Genomic DNA, 11,195 nt, shown 5'->3' with positions numbered 1-11,195 from the left:
CTTCAACTGGTTACTTTGAATTTTAAAATAATCCTCACAATTAAAAGTTCTGTTTCAAGACTGACTATATTAAAATGTTTGCAAAAAAAAGGTTAAGCTCCCTGAAAATCAGGGGTTTCATAGAGATGATCAAGGTAATTATTTCATGCCATGGTTGAGACCAGGTAGTTAATGGGAGATTTGAAAAAAAATGGTGTGCACAATATATTTCTATTCTAACTTTTATAGAAGAAGAGGGCAAACATATATTCTTTGCGGGAAGCCTAAGCCTAAAGAAAAGGTAACATGGGAGAGGACATGCTGAGCTGTTTCGTGAAGTAATTTTGAAGTACATGACAAGTCCATAAAGGTAGCAGGAGTTAGAAGCTAGCATAATTAATGGACAGAACTTCTAGACACTTATTTAATGGTTTGCCTTAACATTCACAAGAGAGTGGGTGACAGATGCTGGAGATGATAGAAGTAAATTTCCTACAAGAAGATGGAGAAATACTGAGGGAAATCAAGGCCATACCTGAACATATGATCAGGATATTAGAATGTCTGAAGATTAACAAAACTCCAGGGCCAAATGTCTGTCCTGGAGATGAGAAACACAAGAACCTAAACAGATATAGGCAAATCATATTTATAATAGAGGGAAAATATTGGTGAACTCAAAAGTGTTGAGTAGAAACTGAGACACAGGAAATCTATGATCTTTAGGTATCACTTCTGCTCTTGAGATAGGCACAGCTAAAAATTCACTTTCAGAAAGGTATTGTTTGGATAAAGGCAGAACTCAGTCAGGAAAGTAAGATGCAATTTTTTGAAATAGAGGTCTCTAGATTAAATGTTAACGAGAGAGAGACGGATAGACATGTAAGTGCTAATGATTTTAGGAAGCTTTGTCTATATCACAGTCTAAAAGACGAGATTTTTAAAAGCTTTTCTAGCCAGCCAACATCTCTTTGTGTGTATATGCCCCTGAGCCTTCCCCTTCTGAGTTGGTGATTCCTTGCAATGTTCTGAGGGTTCAGTGGTACTGAGAAGTCTCTGCAACCACCAGATCCACAGCAGAGTTAGTGCCAGTTTGTGTTAAATATTGGTCAGTGGCAGCTGCAGCAAACACTGAAAAGCTTATTTGGATAAGGGAATATAATTATTTTCAGGAGATGAAAGAGTCCTGGAGTTATCAGGTAATGGCAAACACAAATGAAGGCAAATTACTTCAGCCATTTTGCTAGGATCAGCATAATGGGAATTTTAATTTACTAGAGTAACACAAAGGAGGAGCATATGTGAGTAAAACAGTGAGAAGTAATGATTTACAGATGTGCCAAATCTGGCATTACAATACAAGTAAGCAAAGTAATTCACACTTACCTGGAATAGTTCAGGAAGAGGGTTCAGTGACCTGGTTTGTATATACCAACTAGAAAAATGTAAGAGACTTGTAGGATGAACAAGAGAAAAAACTAACAATGAATGGTCACATGCAAATCAACATTAATCAGGAGGATGATCTAGAGGAAATAATGGTAGGCATATAGCTAATTTTACTACATAATATGTAACAACAGCAAAAAAGCAAGCAATGTCATGAATCCATAAATACAGCCATTGAATATAAATTATTTTAACATACTATAAAAAAATCACAAAACCAGTCATGCAAAAATCTCCATGGTGTACGAAATTTTAAACCTTCTAGTAATATCTGGATACATAGAGAATGCCCATATAATAATACATGCACTAATAATTCTGCAAAGAAAAACACATGGATCTGTGTTTATGGTACCCAGAGCACTTTTTTTTTAAAAAAATGAAGACAAAAATATGTGTCTGCCACCACTCAGGACAACAATCAGTCAAAAATCTTAATGATGAACAAAACATCATTAGTTCCATACTTAATTTGTCATTGTCCTGCTCTATTTAAAGATAAAGCTGGTTATTGTAACCTAGCAATTGTGGTATGGCTGTGAGTACATCCCATGAATTTTTCTTGTCTACTGGAAATGTCAAGATTGTATTTTTTTCTCTCTATATTTCTGTTACAAAACCTCTTTACAGGATGCACAGTTCTTAACAGTGCTGATCAATGACTTAAGACCAAAGTCTATCAAAGTTAATGGAAAGACTTCATTGTCTTTTTGATCAATACATCTGTCTTCTGGCATTTTGGACTTGTGACTTTCCAATTCAGTAAGAAATGATTTCTGTTGTTTCTCCTTTGCAGTACAAGGGAGATTTATTTTTAATCAGACTTCACCAGTAAAGAATTTGTTCCTCAGGAGACAGGAACCCTGATTTCAGAGTCAAAGAAGATTTTGAGGAGACTGGGGGCGGGATGAGGAAAGATCTGGCTAGATGCCTCAGAGAATTTTTGAGAGAGCAAGCTGAAAGATCTTGCTTCATATTCTGTTTCATGGTTCTGAAATTTGAAACACTAAACTGGGAAGCTGTAGGGTTTCCCAGTGAGGACTGATTGTATATCACAAAACCTGAAAACTATGGAGACAGTGGGAACCACTGGGGAGATTGGTTCCTATTGTTTCTTAGCAATGAGTAACAGGCTGGAAATGCTGAGGTGAGTTGGTGATGAGAGTGCATAAAGTCTCCCCATTCATGAAGAAACACATTCTTGCCAGAGAAAAAGCTGGCAAAAGTCTGCTACCCTGTAATCCCTTAATGTTTCTGTCACAAAAATTTCTGCTTCTGGTACTAAATAGTTGCTGTAGCTTCCTAGACTAAGCAGATACTTTTTGCCATCCCACTGTCATTGCAAGCGTCAACAGATCACTGATGCCAGAACTGCACCCTTTAAATCTTCCAAGTCAGACCTGCTTAGTTTGCTTAGTTTGCTGACAAGAAGAAATTTCCCCATTCAGTACTATAGAGTCAATAAAAACGTAGCTGTGGCAGAGCAAGGTGCATTCTCTTCTCCCTGATGTACCATAATCATCAAATTGTAAGCTAAGATACAATTCCAGAAATAACGTGGCACATAATAGTTGATGTATGAAGCAGAAAGAACATAGTTAATTTGCAGAGGTGAATTTGAGCTTTCATGTCCATCAGACAGGAAAATCTGGTTTTGACTGAAGACTGAGAACATTTTAAATGGAAGCCAATGATGGAAATATATATAGAATACAAAAAAGTATTTATATGGTCAATTTTCTATCCAGATGAACCTTCTTATTTCTTCCTGTCAGTTTTACTGAGACTTTGTATTCATTTCCTTGCAGTTCTTCCTTGTACTTTTCTCTGACTGCAAATTTTCTTGTAGCTTTTTGTTTTTACAGTTATATTCTATGTCTTGCTGTGCAAGAAATGGTAGCTCTTCAATGACTTAATATAGGGATTACCATCCATCCAAAAGACATAAGTATATAACACTTCCATTGTGATATTACATTTCTAATTCTTACTCTGGTCAGTGTTACTGTATGGGTCTCCCCTCATAGAAGCAGCTATTCAGGGCAACATTTAAACACTAAATTTAGTCTTTAAGATATTTTCAGGAATGGTACCTGAAGTTGCATCTCTGAAGGCCAGATACTATCATTTTGGAATGTAGGAAGCTTATTGCAATGGAAGTTAAGATGTGAACTTCAGCATTTTGTAATAAAAAAACTACGCTCTTGCTTTTTCCCTGTGATAGAGTCATAGAATCTTAGAATTATCAAGGTTGGAAGAGCCCATTAAGATCATCAAGTCCAGCCGTTAACCTTTCACTCCACTGTAATCCCTAAACAATATCTTCCAGAGCCAGGTCCAGATGCCTCTTAAACACTTCCAGGGATGGTGACTCCACCACCTCCGTGGGCAAACCTATTCCAGTGCCTGACCACCCTAAGAGTGAAAAAAGTTTTCCTAACATCTAATCTGAATCTTCCCTGTCTCAGTTTATGACTGCTCCATCTAATCCTCTCACTGCAGGCATGGCAGAAGAGACCATCCCCTACCTCTCTACAACCCCCTTTCAGGTTGTTGTAGAGACACATGAGGTCACCCATGAACTGCCTCTTCTCAAGGCTAGACAAACCCAATTCCTTCAGCCGTTCCTCATATGACATGCGTTCTAGACCTTTAATGAGCCTCACCGCCCTTCGCTGGACTTGCTCTATGTCCTTTTTTAAAGTGAGGGGCACAAAACTGAACACAGTACTCAAGGTGTGGCCTCACCCATGCTGAGTACAAGGGGATGATCAGTTTCCTAGTCCTTCTGGCCACGCTATTCTTGAAGTCGTAAATTTTTGTTGTTTATGCATAAATAGTCTTGACCTGCCTTGAAATTGCTTCATGACAGGTACAGGTGTGTGGGCTCTAACTGTGGAGCAGCTGACATACAGTATCTGAATCCATTATGATTACTTGTTTAAGTATTGGTGTCATCACAGTAGATACACAGCTGGAGTGCACCTCAAATATGGTCACAGTTTTTTGCAACTTAGATACCTGTACCAAGATGTGCCATAGTATCTTTGGCTAGTGCTTCACTCTTAGCACATGGTAGGACTGAACCCTGCCTAATTGACTTTACTACCCTGACACCAGGGTATATTTTTTTCAGAAAAGCCTATTCTTGGCAGCTAAAGAGGACTTTTTAAAATGCTATCCAGCAGCAATAGATTTCAGAATGGAGTAGACTAAGAATTTCTTGACAGAACTCTTCTTTATTAAGACTGAGGTTATTGACAGGAATTGTCATGGTGAATTTTAGTTTAAAGTCTTCCTAAACATATTTGTTTGGTTCAGAAGGAGCTTCTTTATTGCCAAGAAATGAAAGAGGAAAATTTCTGGGTGCAGGGCAGGTGAGGTGGGAGTATGCCCATCTCCATTTACACAGTTGGTTATTTTTTGTTCTTCCAGTACAAATCTACTTAAATGTTGGCCATAACCCTTGGCTGCATTTTAATATTGACTGTGTACTTGTGATCTTTCTCTACTGATGCTTAAAAAGGGCAGTGACTCTTCCTTTTATTTGATTTCTGTCTGCAGCTATAAAATTAATCTCCCAGTCTCATGCTGCAATGAGCTGTGTCAGTGGAAGAGAGATAAGTTTCATTTTTTTTGCCTTAAAACTTCTTCCAAAGTTACAAAGAGTTTAGGACATTTACTTTCTCTTTTCCATTTTAACAAAGCCCTTGTCTTTTTTCTGCATTTCTATTTTATCCATGTCATTTTGGTTCTTTTGTTTTATACTTCACATTTTTTTCCAGACTTTTTTTTTCCCCCTTCAAGCCTAGTTTATAGTCTCTGACAGGATTCTTTCTATGCTATCTGCCAAAACATCTGTTCTTTTTCTGAATAAAAAGCTTGCTTCTCCAGAAAGTGTCACACGGGTCCACACCAACTATAAACCTTCATTTCTCTCTGTGACTTTGCCAGTGATGGACCAGCACTGGGAAGCTTTGTATTCTTGTCTGTCTTGTCTCATTTTTCATAATGCCCAATTCAGGTAGTTTATTGGGGGGAAAATGCACATCATTTGGATTTCAATGTACACATTTCCTTTCAAAATATGCTGTAAATTATTTGCATTTTCTATTTTTAATCATGCCATTATTTCCTGAATTTCTGATCAAAGCAGATATTTCTTAATTTAAAATTGATTCCACTTAAACAGATTCTAATGCCTGTTCTTTTCTGCTTGGACCATATTTGAATTACTACCCTCACTGAAAATGCAATGTAACTGCCCTTGATTCTTCTTGGATTGATTTTGGTGATGCTGCAATTTTGCAGTCGAAGTGGCATTCAGAACAATTTTCAGTTGCCTTTAATACTTTGATAATTCTTTTGTAGTAGACAGACTCAATTCTATTGTAAAGTTCTTTGGAATTTTTAAGGAAAAGTGTTGTATTTGAACAGGATATTGTGTTCCTATAGCGTAACAAGATTCATGTAATTAATTTTTGTTACACTTTATAAATGGCCAAGACTAACATTGAAACATTAAATTTTTTTTCTGCAATATGGAACGAAATATTTATTGTTCTTTATGTTGCAAATTCAAGGAAAAAATGGGTTTTCATATGTGTTTGTCTGTGCCATAATTTGCTGTTGTTTTGTTGCTGAGATCATTGGACTATACTAATAATGAAGAAAAAATGGTTTGCAGTGAATGGTTTTAAATTCCTGAAAACTTCTGAGCCTTAGTGTGGTAAATGATATGAGACAACAATGGATGGAAACTTCTCCCTGGCCTGTATCTGTTTCATTATTTCAGTCCCCTGAAGTTTCAATTAATTTTCATAGAAATGAAAAAGGATTTTTAAAATTTTTTTTTGATCTTGATTTGCCAGAAGTTTCTTCATCAGTGGAAAACTGTGTATTTCCATTGTAATATTTGTAGTAGTTACTTAGGGGTTTCCAGTGTCAATCTGGTATGGGGATGGGGAAACACACATTCTGTTTCATTCTTCCCTGTCTCTGCTAGACATAAGGAGAGTTTCTCCAGGTGCCAGAGATTTGCTAAATGCTAGGAAGCTAAAGAGAATTGCTAAGGAAATTGAAATCAACTCTTCTCCATGGCTTGATCCCTCCTAGAACAGGTGGCCAGGCATACCAGCCACAAGTTTCTGTTGACAGAGTCCATCCAATGCCTCAGTCCCATTGTGTTGGGGATTTGTTTGTAGAAGCTGCCAAGCTGCCATTCTGGAGTAGTTGCAGCAACAGAAAGAGGGTTGGGAATGGTTTAAAAGCCCTGAGTCTTTTCATGGCTCTTGTTGTGTTTTGTTGGTTCTTTGTGCTTAAGAAAGATCAGGGTGTGATTTCTTTAGATGAAAGTTCAAAAATTCCTGGTCAAGGAAATATTTCCAACATAATACAAAACACACTTTCTCAGCCAGCTTTCTGTGGGGACTTGCATGTCCCCCACTTGGCAAGATCTCTTGCTAAGATCTTAGGGCAGAGAGAGTTTTTTTTTACTTTCTTGGCCTAAACTGCCCAAAATATTTATTTAAAAATGATTTTTGTTACCTGTGTAGGTCTGCCCCAGTATGACCAAGACAGCAGGAAATGGAAAATGTTCTCAGTCCTGACAGACATTAATTACTCATCTCAGTGAGCTGTTATTGACTGGGCTATTTAGTAACAGTGTGGAGCAGATTAGATCTTCCGTTTATGACTGTAGTTCTGGAGTAACTCCACTAAAGTGCACTCAACTAGTACTATAAATTGGTTCTATTTGTAAATTAGAAAACCTGTGCTCTCTTTTTGCCCTTTGAGGCACAGCCTGGTAGCCCATCAAACTGAGAGGTACCTTTCATGTGTTCCTCTGTGAAGCCTGAACTCAAGTTTACATGGGAAATGACTCCCTGTAGTGAACAAATACAACTACTGTGATTTATGTATACTTTATATTTTTCAGCGGATAAAAGTGAAGAAAATGAGGGCTCTGACAATACAACAAATTCAGTGCAGACCTCTAAGTTAGAAGTGCACAAGCTGTCTCCTGAACTAGTAAGCACAGAGCTGTATCAGCTCAGCACAATGCACGAGTTAATAAGCTCTGCTAATAGGTGGATCTAATTAGCTTCTGCACAGCTTCATGTCCACAAATTTTGTCTGCTTTGAGGGACATTGCTAGTATTTCTGTGTGAGATATTAATATAATTATACGTGTGAGATATTAATAAGCAGACATTGCATTCCAATTTGCAATGATGATGTGCTCCAAGTATTACAGAAAAGTAAACCTAACCCATATAGAGAAATTTTCAAGAGGCAGGTTTTAAACAGAAATGTGTTTCTAAGATTAGTTACAAATATGATCTTAAATCCTGTAAAAAAGCAATATATATTGACATACACATGGAAGAAGCATGAAAGTGTGTGACAAGCTGCAACAGTACTAGGCACTGGCATTTACAGGAAAATTGTTATCAGTTTAATACCATTTTGATCTGTACAGGTAGAAGCTTATGTTCTTGTGGTTTTAAGCTTTGCGGCAAGACCTGAGTGTGTGGAAGATCATACTACCTCTATGTTTCTTCTGTCTCAGTTAGTAAATGTTAATCTGAAATATAACTGAATGTAAATTAGATTTGGAGATATGGAACTTAGAATAAGCTCATCACATTCAGAAGAATGACTCAAAGAAAATAGTCTTCATGCTGTATCTTGAAATTTGAGGAGGGGAAAAGCTTTTGTTCCTTTCTTTGCTGTATGATCCTTTTTTTACAATGAAATTCAACACAAAGTGAATCTCAGCTGGTTTGGAATTATATTACCATCTGGGGGAAGATTTTGAAACAAGCCAAAACTAACAGATTTTCACCAGCCCCTTAAGAATTCTAATTGCCAGGAGTTGGGCATTTCTTAGGATGAAATTGACAGTGCAGCAGTGCGAGTCTGCAAGATCTTCTTGGCTGCAAGATCTTCTTGGCTGGAGATACTCTTTTGATTCATGTAGAATCACCTAGAGCTCGGCAGATATTTTAAATGTTTCTAGTTAGACCGTTTTTTCTATACTTCATCTGGAAACTACGGCCAAAGCTGTATTTAACATTGTCAAATCTGAGCATATTCTTGATGATGCTGTTGGTTAAAACCAATGTTGAACAAAGAGGGTCAGGCTGCATGCCTCAGGGGCTCCATAGCGTACTTCAGAGTCCCTCAGTAGGGATTAGCAATTAAATTACTAGTTCAAGTCCAGCAAAGGTCAAGAGTGATTAACACTCTTTGTTCCATTGGTTAGTGGGAAACAGATGTAAAATGAAGTGATGATCAAAATCCAATTCCTAGTAGATATTTTACATCATAAACACCAAACTCCTAATGATCCCTTGCTAGCAATATGATTAGAATGAACAGTAATTGAACAGGCATGGAGTCTGCCATGCAGCCTTTACTGCCATTTCCCATAACAAAAATTGCTGCCATTTTCAGTCTGAAGGACAAGCTGAAACATTGCAGTCTCTCTGAGCTTTTCGTATTCTATTTGGAAATCTTTCAACCTGAGTGATATCAAATCATATTTTGGAACACACATAAAGCTGAAGATTATTTTAAGTGCTTTGAATGCAGAATAACCTGCAATTTAACACTGACAGGTTTTATATGCTAATTTTAAATGTATATGGTCGATCCTTAGCTGGATTAATCTCACATGGATCTGCTGAAAACTTAGTTAAGTGGTAGTGAATAAAGCTAGCAAAAGATTTGTTCCAGCATTACTGAAAGTACACAATCATACTTCAAAATGCTTGAATAGTTTAAAAGAAAGTATATCATAGCTAAATTGTGTATTTTTTACATACAAGCCCTGCCCTTCTTCTCCTTTTTGGGAATCAACTAGCTTAGAGTTAGGGTTAGATGACAGTTTGTATGTTGGGGACTTAGAAGGAGCTAGGGTTTGGGGCTGGGACTTAGACTTCTGGCATTTATTTAGTGTTGCAGCCATGATACAGCAAAACTTTTAATTCCAAAGCTTGATATTTTCATGCTGTCCCACACCTGGTGAGTGATAGAATGTCTTTCTTGTAAGCATATCTTTTAGAGCAAATCTGTGTACATACTGTTCTGTGGAAAAGCTGTCCTGAAATTACCAGAAAATCTATTATATTAATTCATCTGGGAATATTACTGAATTCCACTAGATGAAAATTCTTCCACATTTTAGCAACAAAATCCACAAGATGAATGGACAAAATATTTTCAATGGGTGGATAAAATGCTTAAAATATTTTGTAACAAGTACCAACTGGACTTTTCTTGCTGCCCAACAGTCACTTGTCTTAGTTATCTACACAGCAAACTAAGAAAAAAACCACTCTAAAAACTAATAGCTTGAACAAGGTAAGATGTTGCTGGTTACCAGTAAATTTATAGAAATTATATTAAGTAAATTTAAAACAATGGTAAATATTCTTGTTATTCACTAGGTAGCTTATGGACTACCCAGACCTGCTGTTGACCAACAGATGAAGAGTAAAGTGGGACTTGAGGGATTTACATTCATAATGTCTTCCAAACTGTGAACCCAATTTTGTTTCATTTTTATATTTTGCAATGACATTGTGACACATGATTCAAACAAGATATTAATATGATTATATTTAGTATAATTTTTTCATCAGAGGAACAAGTCAAACATTTCTCATTACTAAGGACAGCTGCCCCTGCTCCTGTAGAAAACTGGGACCAAGTAATGATCTACAAGTGGGTTTCAGGCTTGTTGACATGAACTTAGTGAGATCGATGACACAACCCACTTCTGAGCTGACTTTGTATCCTTGAGCCTGCATACTTTTAAGAAACAGCTAGTGTCATTATATAACCAGTTATTGTAATCAACATTTTATTGGGACATCCTGGATATGGCATGGCATAGAAAAGTCCAGAGATTTGCACTAAATCTTAGGTCTGCAATTGATTTAGGACATCAACAATATTTCTTATTTTAGCTTTGCCTTTGCCAAATCTGTTTCAGTGAGAAAGCTTTCTAGGGCACTGACTATATATGTTTAGTTTCTAGTACACCCTAACCCTGAGCACAGGAAGTCTGTGAGCATTGCAGTAATAGTAATAATATATAACACTAACTGTAGGTTTTGAAAGGATGTCTGTTCTGAAAATGCATTTAAGAGAAACACAAGCAGAAGTGTCATTTACTCCCTGAAAAATGGAACTTCTAAGCACTTATATTTAAATTAAATGCTTTTATGAGTTAATTGAATGTTATTTAGCAGTTATATTATAGCAAAGGCTTGTTACCTATTGCCTTAGAATGAGGATATTATTGCTTCTTCATAGTTATCTTTTGTATCAGCATTTGGCAGGTAACAAATGAAATTTGCTTGCTAATGTTAAATTGTTTTGTGTTTCTGCTCAGCCACAAAGATATAGAGGGTGAGACAATGGGAAAAAAAGTTATTTGGGTTTTTTTGGGCAGATGTAGGAATATATTAATATACAGTGATCTTGACCTGTCTTTGAAGAAATGTTTATTCTATGAAAGGCAAAGCACTTAATTCCTGTCTGAATCACTCCATTGAAATCCTGTTCATGCAGGAGGCTGTAGGAGTGGAACTGCAGAGAGAACTGGCTCTAATAATTCAGCATGGTCAAGGTGGTGACGTTCAGAACAGTCTGAGGTCAAAGCGGAATGGACTCCAAGTATCAGAGAAAAATAATGAAGGCTTTCTGGAACTTGGAATGAAGAGTTCCTGTTCCTCTATCCATTTTCTGTGCTGCTG

This window comes from Acanthisitta chloris, unplaced genomic scaffold (genome assembly GCF_000695815.1).
Source record: "Acanthisitta chloris isolate BGI_N310 unplaced genomic scaffold, ASM69581v1 scaffold4400, whole genome shotgun sequence".
Taxonomy (NCBI): Eukaryota; Metazoa; Chordata; class Aves; order Passeriformes; family Acanthisittidae; genus Acanthisitta; species Acanthisitta chloris.
This window is presented reverse-complemented; position numbering follows the sequence as displayed.